At 46.5% G+C, this 13,364-nt stretch overlaps 1 non-coding gene across 1 annotated transcript; it reads left to right on the top strand.

The window, feature by feature from the left end:
- Positions 1–11,995: 11,995 nt before the first annotated feature.
- LOC126004835 (U6 spliceosomal RNA) lies at positions 11,996–12,100 on the top strand. The gene has a single exon (XR_007494080.1). It is a non-coding gene; the product is annotated as a U6 spliceosomal RNA (small nuclear RNA).
- The last annotated feature ends 1,264 nt before the right edge of the window (positions 12,101–13,364 follow it).

Below are 13,364 nucleotides of genomic sequence, written 5' to 3' on the forward strand. Positions count from 1 at the left end.
AGATATGGGTGGCCAAGGGCACAGGAGATCATCAGAGGCTTCAGAGGCTTATGAATCACCCTAAATGTGTCTTGATCCTCAAACCTCAGAGGTTCTTCACCTCCAAAGATTCAGGGGAACCCCGTTGGCCTGATAGTTTCACTAGCATGAGAGTGTCCAAATGAGATAAGAAATAGCCTTTCTCCCTGGACTCTGCCACCACCTCATCTTCAAAGGCAAAACTTAACCCTTCACAGAGTGTGTCATGGAACCCTCTAGAAATACATGCAAGAGGCCAGAGAGATAGCATGGAGGTAACGAGTTTGCCTTGCATGCAGAAGGATGGTGGTTCGAATCCCGGCATCCTATATGGTCCCCTGAGCCTGCCAGGAGCAATTTCTGAGCATAGAGCCAGGAGTAATCCCTGAGCGCTGCTGGGTGTGACCCAAAAACCAAAAGAAAAAAAGAAACACATGTGCAAATGAGCACATTTTTCTGAAATATCTAGACCAGTACTGTCCAAAAGGAACAAAATGTGAGTCTCATCTGTGCTTTTTAATTTTCCACCTGGAAGATGAAGGGTAGCATCAGGTCCCCATCAGTCCTTCTATGTCACTGAGTTTCCATCAACTTCTCCATCATCCAAATGTGTGATTTTCCTGAGCTCAGTCCTCAGGTCCCTCAGGTCTCCACGTGTCATGAACCAAATGCTCAATGTGATCAGTAGAGAATCTTCCAAACCCACGTGGGGTTTATGCTCACAGCCCAGCCCCAGGGACAGGACAATTGAAGCCCACTCTGAAATGTCACCAAGTGCAAACCTACTTCCCTCCAGAAAGAATGAGACAGGACCTGACTGCCACATGAGGAGCCTGTGTTGAAGGAATTAAAGATTCACAGTGCCCTTTAGGAGATGTCGAACTCCTCACAAAGGCCCACTACCCTTTCTTACTACTTCTCTGACCAGTGATTTGGAGCTTCACACACACACACACACACACACACACACACATACACACACACACACACACACACACACATACACACACACACACCATATGTAGATTTAAGTGCTGAAACAAAATCCCGCCTCTCACTTGTCAAACACACCCTTTACCCTGAGAGGTAGCCAACAAAAGCCCAGTCAGTGCCCTCCAGCCTTACTTCAACCCAATTTCCCTTCTTCCTGGTGGGCCAGTCTGTCCCCAACCTTTAGCACCCCCAAACCCCACATATGGGATACACGGAGCCTGGGGGACACAGGTGGGAAGTTACATACAAGACCGTGTGGCCTTATTGAGACAAAGACTTGCTACTCGCTGCCATTCTCCCTCCACCTGGTGAAGTCGAGCCCCTCAAGAACCTACCCTTAGCCTTGATCTCAGTACCCACTTTCATCCCAATGCCAAGAAGAACATTTCCCTCCTCTCAGAAAAACTTAGGTTAGAGACTAAAGATGCTGCCAAGGGCTAGGGAATATCTTGCTTCCAGGTTTGATCCCTGGTACCACTTGGTCCCCAATGCACTCTAGAGGTTACCCTAAGACACTGTTGGGTGTAACCCAAGAATGTTTAATCAAGAACTTAGAGTCACCTCTGGAAACTGTTTTATTCTGTTTGGTAAGTTGTTGGAGGAAAACTGAGCCCTTATTCAGAGTTTAGTGTCTCTCTACTTTTTTGTTTTGTTTTGGGCGACTCACACCTGGCAGTCTTAGGAGTGACTCCTGACTGCACTCAGGGATCACGCCTGGTGATGCTCGGGGTTCTATATGAGATATCAGGGTTTGTACCCAGGTTGGCTACGTGCAAGGCACACTACAATCACTCAAGCCCCAGTGTCTCACACTCTGACTACTGGCTCCATTCCCTGCTTGTCATGGGGCTGGCCTTAACCATAAAAGAAGCCACAGTATCTAGAAGTTTTTCTTAGTACCTCTTCTGACCACTTCACCACAGCCACACTTCTCAAAATGAGGCAGGACGATGGAGAGTCTATCTTGGGCTCTTCTCATTATAAGGATCTAACTGGGGCTGCTTCTCATTGGTGAGTTTAAGTTAAGTTACTTTTTATTGATGAGAATCCAATTTAAGCTACTCTCATCGGTGAGAATCTAACTTCTCATTGGTGGTCCCCCGAGCCTGCCAGAAATAACCTCTAAGCACCTCCTGGTGTGGCCCCCCCCAAAAAAAAAAACCTTGTGCATGGCTCTGGAGTGACCTAATTTTCATAATAATAATAATAATAATAATGTAATTCTATGGCATTTAGTCATCCACTGAATCTTCAATTTGGCTGAAAATATAAATCTCATTCCATCAAAATTCTCTTAGATGGGGCTGGAGCAGTGGTGCAGCAGTAGGGCGCTTGCCTTGCATGCAGCTAACCAGGACAGACCTTAGTTCAATCCCCAGCATCCCAAGCTAGGAGCGATTTCTGAGTGCATAGCCAGGAGTAACCCCTGAGCATCACCAGGTGTTGTCCAAAAACCAAAAAAAAAAAAATTTTTTTTTCTTAGACACTGAGGGACATTCTCTAAGGAGACTGTGTGGTGCATCGGCCTCTTGGGCAATATTCAGTTATATTTTTTACATGTTCTTAGGTTTCACTTCCTTTGCCATCTGCATTTTGGTTTTTTGTTTTGTTTTGGGGCCACACCCAGTGGTGCTCAGGGGTTACTCCTGGCTATGCACTCAGAAATTGTTCCTGGCTCGGGGGACCATATGGGATGCCAGGGATCAAACTCAGGTCTGTCCTGGATCGGCCACGTGCAAGGCAAAGGCCCTACTGCTGCGTTATTGATCCAACCCTTGCCATCTACATTTTAATCTCAAACACACACACTGCCACCGTGGCTCTGATTGCCACCGTGACTACTCTGTGTTTGAGGAAAAACTAGGTTATTTTAAAGGCAAATTGACTTTCTGAGGGAGCGAGTCTCAACTGCTGCAGACTTTTCACCAGAATGCAGTCAGGGAGCAATACTAGAATGCTGCCCAACCCTGCCATCTCCCGCCCTTCATCTCTGTGACCTGCTTCACTGCCTCCAGGCTCAGAGTTTTGTTGAAGAGAGGTCTTTGACTATGCTGTGTCTGGGGTCCGTCCCTTCATGCTTCTTAACACCTAAGGGAGGAAGTTGGTAGGGTAGGTACCAGCAAGAGGTGGGAAAAGGGTTTCCTAAATGTGGCCTAGTTCCATCACAGGACATCTGAGGAGACCATAAAGGGGGTGGGGGCTGGAATGAGTTCTATAGCCTGAAGACAGGGAACAGCTGGGAGACACCCCACCTCCACTCAGGTTGCCAGTCAAAACAGGAAGGAGGACTGAGGGGAAAGAAGCCTTCCCCCATTAAGCAAGTGTCCATCCATGCTGACAGCTTGACTGGATTCAGCTTGCAGTCAGGTTTGGGGGACATAGAGGTGTTTTAAGGAGTTAAATGACAGAAATCAGGGTTTGTCTGAAAAACATCTTGATTCTGGAATAAGAGGGTGAGTTTCTCCTCTTCCTTTCCCTCCACTCCCCACCCTTCCTTTCTTCTGGCCCTGGAAAGGGAACCAGAAGTTGTCTCTCCTCACCACCACCGGAAGTAAGCTATCTGCACCAGAAGTGGAGTCTCCTCATACCCACGCACTCTCTTCCATTTTGGGGCCTCTAGGTGGCGCTCAGCGACCATTGCCCCCCTTCAACCCCTAACAGTCATAGCCCCAAAGTCAGAGATCACACATTCATTGAGGCTCAGGCCCTTCCTTTAGAGATCCTGGCCAGGCCTGCTGTGGCCTGGGACCCGCTGCCATCAATTGTCTCTGTTCCCTCCTTCCCTCACCCTCAGGCCCACACCTGCCAGTCCCAGCACTTCACCAAGAGGTCCCTCCACAGTATGGAGAGTAGGCTTCAAACCCTCAGAACTACAGGCTCATGGCCCACTGGTCAGGATTGTGGAGGACAAACAAGAGGCACGGGTCATCTGTCTCTCTAGAGGGCTGCAGGGGGCAATATGAGCTGGGACAAAAGTCCACAGAGAAGGCAACTGAGTCCAGGCCAGCCATGCCTTTGCATTGGTGCTGGAATCCTGGTGTAGAAGAGAAGAGTCTGTGCAGTGAGTTGAGGATCATGTGCACTAGATAAACCAAAGATTGCTTGCCAAGCAACAGACACATTTCCACTCTGACAGTGATCGCTTCGTAACGAGAAAGTGAGGGAACCCCTGTGAATAAAGCAGAAGCCAGGGTAAGGCTTACTCCTACTCCTGCTGGGCTGGTGACCAACCTGACCTTGGACAGAAACCAGGCAGATGTTTCCTGAGGATGCCTGCCCCGTCCAACGTCCAGTGTCCGCAGTGCGGTGTTGCTTCCAAAGTTCCAGACCAGCCCAGAGGCTCATCAGGCAGAGTATGGAACAAGATTTTCTTGGTGAATGTGAAGGATTTTTTGTTTTGTTTTGTTTTGTTTTGTTTTTGTGGAGCCAAAGAATTTCCCACTTGTATAAAGAGCCTATTCCTGGGAGGAGGGGGGAGGTGCCAGCTCTTTGGGAGCAAACAGCATCTGTTTGGTGTGTGTACGGGGAGCAGGAGCCATCTCCCATCATCCACTCTCTTGGGACACGGAGGCTAAGTGGTCTTGGCAGATGTGGCACTCCCGATGTCCTGAGATGACTTGTCAGGGGCAGGGCTGCCCTCTGCTGGATTCATCTCCCCAAGTTCCCAGGCATCCTTTACTTTCACCACATGGAAGCCATCAGCAGCTCCCAGCTCCCGAGGAGCAGTGACCCCTGATTTAGAGAGGTGGAAGCAGCCCTCAAAACCCACCAGTGGCCAGAGCCCCCTTTTCTTTGCAGAGTACCCTGGTGGCGGCCCCTTTGCCTGCAGCCCAAGAGGCCAGGATTTACCAGTTGTGCTTCTGGCTGCAAGGTGGGGTGTCAGGTAAGGGGCCTGGTGGTTCTGTAACTTCTTTCAACTCTCTTCTTGCCCAAGGGCAAAGGAAGATCAATAAAACCTGCGTATGAATGTGCATGGTGTGACCCCCATGATGTGTTTTGTACATGTACATAATCTACTCCTGCTTCTGAGTGGTGGGAGGTGGAAGGTCCCTTTTTAAAGTAGAGAGAGATTGAGGGGTGGGGTAGTGGGGAGGGGTGTTTATTTTTCTAGTGGGGCATCCCTTTTATTTAGAAAACTTGAAGTCCTTTGGTATCTGTGAAGAGTTACATTCCATTCAGTTCTAGGGAAATGGATTTCACTCTAAATTGTCATAAGTCAGGAGGACAATCATCGGCTTCCAGGAGAGCCTTCTAAGCAGTGTAGACTAGGATAGCAAGAGCCTGTGGGAGTAAGGGGGCAGGGAGAAAGGGGAAGAACCCAATTCCAACTTCTGTTTGCCCCTTTGTGTATAGAACATCATTTCTAAGAGCTAAAGATGTGTGACTGAGAATGAACTTTCGATTGTGAGACCATGAGACACAGGTCCATGGGTCATTCTCTAGTGACTACAAGTGAAAAGCCCTATATTAAAAGAAGGGGGGGGGGCACATCAGTACTTGGGTAGTACTTTTTTCAGTTCCCCTGGGAGGCATCAGTGGTCCCATCTGCGCCTCACATATGCTCAGACCATCCTCTGCTCCACCTTCAACTCATGAGATTTATTTGCCACATAGGTCAAAATCATTAGTTCCTCCTGCTGGTGTTTGCATGGGACCTTTTCATTTGGACTTTGCTTTGCTCTTCCTTGCTGAAACAAAATTAGTAGGTTGATTCCATAGCTACTTTATTACCCCAAATAACATTGTTCGTGCAGTTACAGACATACTTAACCTGTTTGATAAGACAGTGTCTTTCTTTTCTAAATAAATCTATTTTCTTCCCCTACCTAACTCCTTCCAAAGCACTTTATAGCTCTCTTAAAATACACGAAGTTTAAAAAAAAATGTCTCTAAAGTATTTGTTTTTCTATTAGATGCGGACTTGTATTTTGCTTTATTCTCTATGTGCTTGGAGAACAGACAGTTTGTTTCCTACCAGGCAACAGAAGAAATGCCCATTGGAAACAGTCAATCACAGGACATGGCTATTTTTGTTATATAGAAGATTATTCTGTAAATGAGTGCAACTGTGTTCTTATGTACTTGTTTTAAAAAAAGCATTTGCAACTCAAAAGGTTTTCAAAGAATTGTGAATTTCAGGAAATTTCATGGCGAATAAAATTTTGGTTTTGTTTTTTTAATAAAATGCAATCAGATGTTTTGTCTTTCTTAATCTTGTGGCCATGTGACCTAGGTTCAGCCACCAGAGGGCAGTCCTGTGGGTTTCCGGGCAACCAAGTTCCCTTTAGGAGATTTTTCAACCTTCTGCTCTTCTCAGGTAAGTTGAGTCCCAGTCCCAGACACTCTATACACTTGTACCCCAGGAGAGTATGAAAAAATTGAGTCATTTTTTGTCGATGCACCATGAACTTAACTTGGTTTGCTATTTGATGGGAGCTCGGCATCGTCTGACCCACCCTGGACAAGTTCTACTCCAGGGTTACACTGAGTGATTCTAGGAGATGGGCTGGGATACAAGCCAGCACTTTATTGTATATTTATAGACACCTTCGCAAGAATTTGCAATAGTGACTCCTGGGAGTGAGCAAAGAAGCCTTGCAGAGGGAGAGGAGAGGAAGCTGCTGCCAGCCTGGAAAGTGGACAGGGAAGGTGGGAAAAGAGGGAGACTCTCCAGTTTATTGTAAGCTCTTTTTTAAAGCTGGGCCAGAGAGACAGGGGGGGCAGGAAGGGTGAATGATTTAGTGCCTAAGGTCTGAACAAGTTCAACCCCCGACATCACAAAAGGTCTCCTGAGTGCAGAAATAGAAGTGAGCCCTGAGCACAGCCAGGTGCAACCCCAAAACAGAAAATAAGAAACTGGGGTGACTTTGATCACCTGTTTGACAGACCCTGAAGGAAGAGGGTTTGGCCACGACAATGTATCTGAGCCTCAGCCTTTGTCCACCTCACCCACATCCCAGTCGTAGGTCCCTTAAGACAAGTTTCTTCACTGAGCCCTTTTCCACCCTCGGCCCCACGCTCCATGGATACAGAAACCCTCAGGGCCCCAGAGCCTTCAGGGTAGTGCCTGCTCCCAGCAAGGGAGATGGTACCTTGGGGTTGTTCAGACCACATGAGGCACTTTCAGCCCAGCATCAACTTTCCTTCCAGCACCTTCCCTCTGCCCAGAGCCACTTGAAAACACTGACATTGACCTTGGCCATGGGAAGCTCTTACCGAAGACCTTGAAACTCCCTCCTGGTTCCAGCTCGCACACACCTTCTTCTACTTGACCAGCGACCCCCCCCCCCAAAGTGGAACACACACTCGGGATCTGTTGGTCATGACAGCAGAGTGTCCCCAGATCAACTGAGTGGGGATGAGGCATGTCTGGGACATATCGGCCATGACAGTGCTCACCAGCCCTCTGGCACTAGGACCTCATGATACCCCTTCATACAAAGTCTATGAAAACACTGTACAGACCATGTGCTCCCAGCAAAATTGGTGTCACTCCGTGTCCATGGCAGTCGACTTCACAGCTCCCAAGCCCCAGAATTCTCTGAAAGACCCATCAACAAATGATGGATAGAGGAAGCTACAATCGGTACTCAAGTACAATCAGTTCTAAAAAGTAAATAACGTGTCATTTAGGCTAAACTTGATGGAAGTTACTGTGCTAAGTGAAGTACATTGGGAAGCAAAAGACTGACTCAATGCTCCAGTTACACATGATTTTTGTTTGCCTATTTATTTGTTTCTGGGCTACACTCAGCAGCTCTCAGGGGTTACTCCTGGCTCTACTCTTAGGAGTTACTCCTGGCAGGCTGGGGGACCATATGGGATGCCAAAAATCGAATCCAGATCAGTCATGTGAAACACCTTTCCTCTGTGCTATCATTTCAGCCCCTGTACCTGGTGGGTTTTTTTTTGGGGGGGGGGAGGGCCACACTCAGAGGTTACTCCTAGATCATTGCTCAGAAATTGCTCCTGGCAAGCTCAGGGGACCATATGGGTACCAGGAATCAAATTTGGGTCCATCCCGGGTCAGCCGTGTGCAAGGTAAATGCTTTACCACAGAGCTATTGCTCCAGCCCCTCCTGTACATGAATGTTAAATAAAGCAAAGGAACTGGAAAGTGAATTACTAAAACAAACTCTACACTCAGTGAAAACTACGGCAGCTGCTAGGGGAAAGAAGAGGGTCTTTGGGACAGTCGTATGGTGCTGGGACTTACTTTAATGATGTATAGAAAGAAAGTAGACACAGCTAGGGAGGAAGGCACTTACCTCACCTGTGGCCAGCTTGGTGCCTCACATATGATCCTCCAACGACTGCCAGCGACCTCCTTAGCACAGCGCTAAGAGTATTCCCTGAGGCCAGAGATATAGCACAGCTGAAAGGGCATTTGCCTTGCACACAGCCAACTTGGGTTCAATCCCTGGCATCCCATCTGGCCCCTGAGCCTGCAGAGACAGAGAGCAGAGACAAGAGTAATCTCTGAGCACTGCCTGGCATGGCCCAAAAATAAAATAGTACAGCGGGGAGGGCACTTCCTTTGCAGATGGTTGACCTGAGTTCAATCCTCGGCATTCTATATGGTTCCCTGAACACTGCTAAGTGTGAATACCAAGAGCAGAGCCAGGAGTAAGCCTTGGGTACCGCCAGATGTGGCCCACAAACAAACAAATAAGTGACCCCTTTTGTAATGTCTCTTCATTAACAAAAAGTAACCCCCTCATTCATCCCCTATAGGTTCAGCAGGCCCCACAAGAGCAGGTCCAATTACCCTGTTCTTTATCCTGAGGATGGGGATGGGGGGGGGGTCTCAGCTGGGGGACTGGAGGGTCAATGACCTGACCCAGAGGAGAAGAGGATCCCATCTGTGAGATACTGAAGTCACTGAGCCTTGCCACTTCAGGGGTGCTGTAGAACAGCTCTCCAAGCTGCAGAGACAGGACACAGGCGTTATAAGCACTCTTTCTGCCTTTATCCCCCTGGGATCTCTGTGACAATTCAGGATAATGGTCTGTCCACAGTGTCATCCAGACCAGGAGAACCATCTCTTTAGACCATCTCCAGCTTAGATTCCCAGTCCCCCACCTGCAGTTCCAGCTCAGAACTGAGACAATTTAAGTTTCCAACCAGTTGGAGCCTATGTTTTCAGGGGTTCCCTGGAGGTGACAGCTCTGGAGGCCACACAGGACCCAAAATCAGGACCCACACAATTGGAGTGCCTAAGAACTTGTCCTTTTGCGTCGGTTATTTGTGTATTTGAGTAGTTTCTCCCAGTAGAGAGCGCTGTTGACCACAAAATAGAAAATTTTCTAATTAGAACCCTAGAGCTGTGTGTGTGTGTGTGTGTGTGTGTGTGTGTGTGTGTGTGTGTGTGTGTGTGTGTGTGTGTGTGTGTGTGTGTGTGTGTGTGTGTGTGTGTGTGTGTGTGTGTGACGCCACACCCAGTGGCACTCAGAAGTTACCCCTGGCTTTGCACTCAAAAATCTCTCCTGGCAGGCTCAGGGATGCCAGAGATTGAACCTGGGTCAGCTGTGTGCAAGGCAAAAGCTTACCTGCTGTGCTCTCACAGATAGGATTCTATTCTCAACTCTGTTTGTGGGTGACTTTAGGACTGACCATTCAGAAATCTTCAGGGCTGGAACAATTGTACAGAAGGATAGCAAGTTGCAAGGTAGTTTGCCCTGGATTTGACCTTCAGCACCCTATATGGTCCCCTCTACACCCCCTACCTACAGCCTTAGTCTCTCCATCCCTATTTCTGTAAGTTTTACTCAATTTGTTCAAAATGAAAGAATAATTCACTTAGGAGTTTCACAAAGAATTTGGAATTAATTATGTGTGGGTATTACATACAAATTGGGATATTTGGGGAACATGATATAAGCAAAACACTTAAAAGTTAACTGAGGGGGCCAAAACAATAGCACAGCGGGTAGAGCATTTGCCTTGCACGCAGCCAATCTGAATTTGATCCCCAGTATCCCATATGGTCCCCTAAGACTGCCAGGAGTTATTCCTGAGTGCAGAGCCAGTAACCTCTCAATACCAGGTGTAGCCCAAAAACAAAAATAAAAACAAAGAATTAACTATGGGGGGCAGAGTAATAAATAATAGATAGTACAGTATGTAGGGCATTTGCCTTGCATGATGTCAACCTAGGTTCATTTCCAGGCATCCCAAATGGTCCCCTGAGCACTCTAGGAATGATTCCTAAGTACACAACCAGGAGTAACTCTAAGCACTGTCTGATGTGGTTCCCCCCCCCAAATAATGTTAATTTTAAAACATAGGGGAAAAAAAAGAATATGACAAAACATTCCATTTAGAGACATGCAGTACAGATTAACCGCTTGTTTCCTTTCCTACCATTCCCCTTTGTTCTGTGACACATTTCCCTCCCTGGAGAGAGGGTGAGAGCCCAATAGTGGCCACCAGAGGGGAACTGTGTGCTCCATCTGGGGCAGGACTAGAAATTCTAATGCTTTCTTAGCTTAGGATTTGCCCTGAGAAGCTCAGCGGTGCTATTTTTGAGCAAACTCCTTGGTCCTCCTTACATGGTATTATCAATTATCCAGATTGCCTCGCCATTGTGATGCACTAAAATGCTCCAACATCATCTATACAAGTCATCTAAGAAATCCTACATCAAGGAACCATAGCGGGACACCAATGCCTCCTGCAGCAAGCTTGAATGTGGTATCTAGAATTCCTCTGGGATTGCTTCAAGAAGAAAAAATACTTTTCTTATATCCAATAAATGAGTGAGATTATTCTATTCTATCCCTCTTCTTCTGACTCATTTCACTCAGCATATCCACATATCACGCTCCATATCCATCCAGGTATAAGCCCTTTTTTTTTTTTTTTTCATTTTTTCCCTGACAGCTGCAGAGTATTCAATTGTGTAGTTTTATCACAGTTTTTTTAGACACTCATCTGTTCTCAGAACTTGGATTGTTTCCAGGTTCTGGCTATTGTAAATAGGGTTGTAATGAACATAGGCATGAAGAGGGCTTTTCTGCATTGTGTTTTGAGTTCTTAGGGTATATCCCTAGGAGTGGTATTTCTGGAACAGATGGAAGTTCAATTCCTAGTTTTTTGAGGAAAAAATCCATATTGTTTTCCCAAAAGGCTGGAGTAGTTGGCATTCGTACCGGCAGTGAATGAGTGTCCCTTTCTCTCTGAATCCACGCCAGTACTGGTTGTTCTTGTTCTTGATGATGTGTGCTGAAAGGGAATTAAGTGATATACATGGTACCCCTTTATTAGCAATAGTGGAAACCACAGTATCTAAAAGGAAAGAGAAATATAGAAGTAAAATGCCTGATCCAGAGGCAGTGGGGGGGGGCAGTTGGGAGGGAAACTGGGGATATTGGTGGCAGGAAATGTGCATTGCTGAATGGTGGTGTAACATTCTATGACAGAAACTCAATTATGATCAAATTTGTGACCATGTTACTTAAAGTCATTATTTAAAATTTTTTTAAAAATTTTAAAAAGGAGGGAAAAGTGTGGTCACTTCGGTAGCACATATACTGTATTTTCTGGTGTATAAGACAACTTTTGAAACGAAAAGAAAAAGTCAACCGAAAATTGGGGGTCGTCTTATACGCCGAATATATCCCGAAAAAACGTTTCAATATGCCGCTAAACGAAAATTGTCTGAATATTGCCACGAAACGAATCTTCCAACTTGATCCTGCACCAATCACTGCAAAGCTGCTCAGACCACCTCTCTAACTCAGTCAATCCAAGCAGGTTTATTATGCAGCAAATTATACAATGTTCTGTACCAGAATCTGTAAAAAGCCTGCTCAGGTTGGCCAGAGTCAGAGAGGAAGTCTATTACAGTATAACCTTTGAACCTTTGTTTGTTGTAAAATTGGCTCACTGTGGTGTATACAGCTGCAGCATAGGAATGTTCTGTCTTATACAGCGAATATAGTACTAAACCTATGTTTTAACTATCAAAATTAGGAGGTCGTCTAATATGCCGGAAAATACGGTACTAAAATTGGAATGATACAGAGAAGATTAGCATGGCCCCTGCTCAAGGATGGCATGCAAAAAGAAGGAGTGATAGCACAGCGATAGGGCCTTTGCCTTGTATGCAGTCGACCTGGGATGGACCCAGGTTCCATCCCTGGATTCCATATGGTCCCCTGAGGCTGCCAGGAGGGATTTCTTAGCATAGAACCAGGAGTAACTCCTGAGCGCCACCAGGTGTGGCCCAAAAACAAAAACAAAAACAAAAAACAAAAAAACAAAAAAAAAAAAAGAAAAAGAAAAATACTTCAAGACAATGTTTACTTTTCAGTCATGTTTAGTAAAAGGATGTGAGATAAATGGGCCACTCTTCCCCTTGCTTTTTCAAGCATCCATCTTGTTCTGTAGCAAGAATTCTGAGCTGGGAGGGTGCAGTTAACCCGGGTTCAAATTCCCAGCAGTCCATGCGGGATTCATATTCCCAGATGCCTAAACATCGCCAGGGCTCAATCCCAAGCACAGAGCTAGAAAATGCTCTGAGAAATACCAGTGTGGCTCCAAAATAAAGTCATCTGCCAGCAGATTGTTTTATTGTTAAATTTTTTTGTTGAGGGGGTGGAGAGTAGAGTGGGGTGAAAAAATACCAGGTGTTATTCCAGGTTACTTCCATTTCCTGGTGGTTGAACCTTAATTCCTGAACTTTCTTTCCTTGTCTTTCCAGATTGTTTCTCAGGGGTTATTCCTGGCTGTCTGCTCAGAAATAGCTCCTGGCAGGCACGGGGGACCATATGGGACACTGGGATTCGAACCAACCACCTTTGGTCCTGGATCGGCTGCTTGCAAGGCAAACGCCGCTGGGCCCTAATGCCATCTTTTTGTAAAAAAAAAAAAAAAAAAAAAAAGGTGTTTTGGGCCGCAGAGATAGCATGGAGGTAAAGTGTTTGCCTTGCATGCAGAAAGTTGGTAATTCGAATCCCGACATCCCATATGGTCCCCCGAGCCTGACAGGAGCGATTTCTGAACATAGAGCCAGGAGTAACCCCTGAGCGCTGCCAGGTGTGACCCAAAAACCAAAAAATATTAAAAAATAAAAGGTGTTTTGTAAATTTGATAAAATTAAGGAGATTGAATAGGAAGATGATGCTGATTATCCAGGAGAGTTCTGAAAGTCAGCAGAGACAGAGGAGGCTTGCACCATAAACAAGTGAAGCAGGGGCGGGGCGGTGGCCCTAGAGGTAAGGTGCCTGTCTTGCCTGTGCTAGCCTAGGACGGATTGGACCTCGGTTCGATCCCCCGGCGTCCCATATGGTCCCCCAAGTCAGGAGCGACTTCTGAGCGCATAGCCAGTAGTAACCCCTGAGCGTCACCGG

Source organism: Suncus etruscus, chromosome 3, assembly GCF_024139225.1.
Source record: "Suncus etruscus isolate mSunEtr1 chromosome 3, mSunEtr1.pri.cur, whole genome shotgun sequence".
Taxonomy (NCBI): Eukaryota; Metazoa; Chordata; class Mammalia; order Eulipotyphla; family Soricidae; genus Suncus; species Suncus etruscus.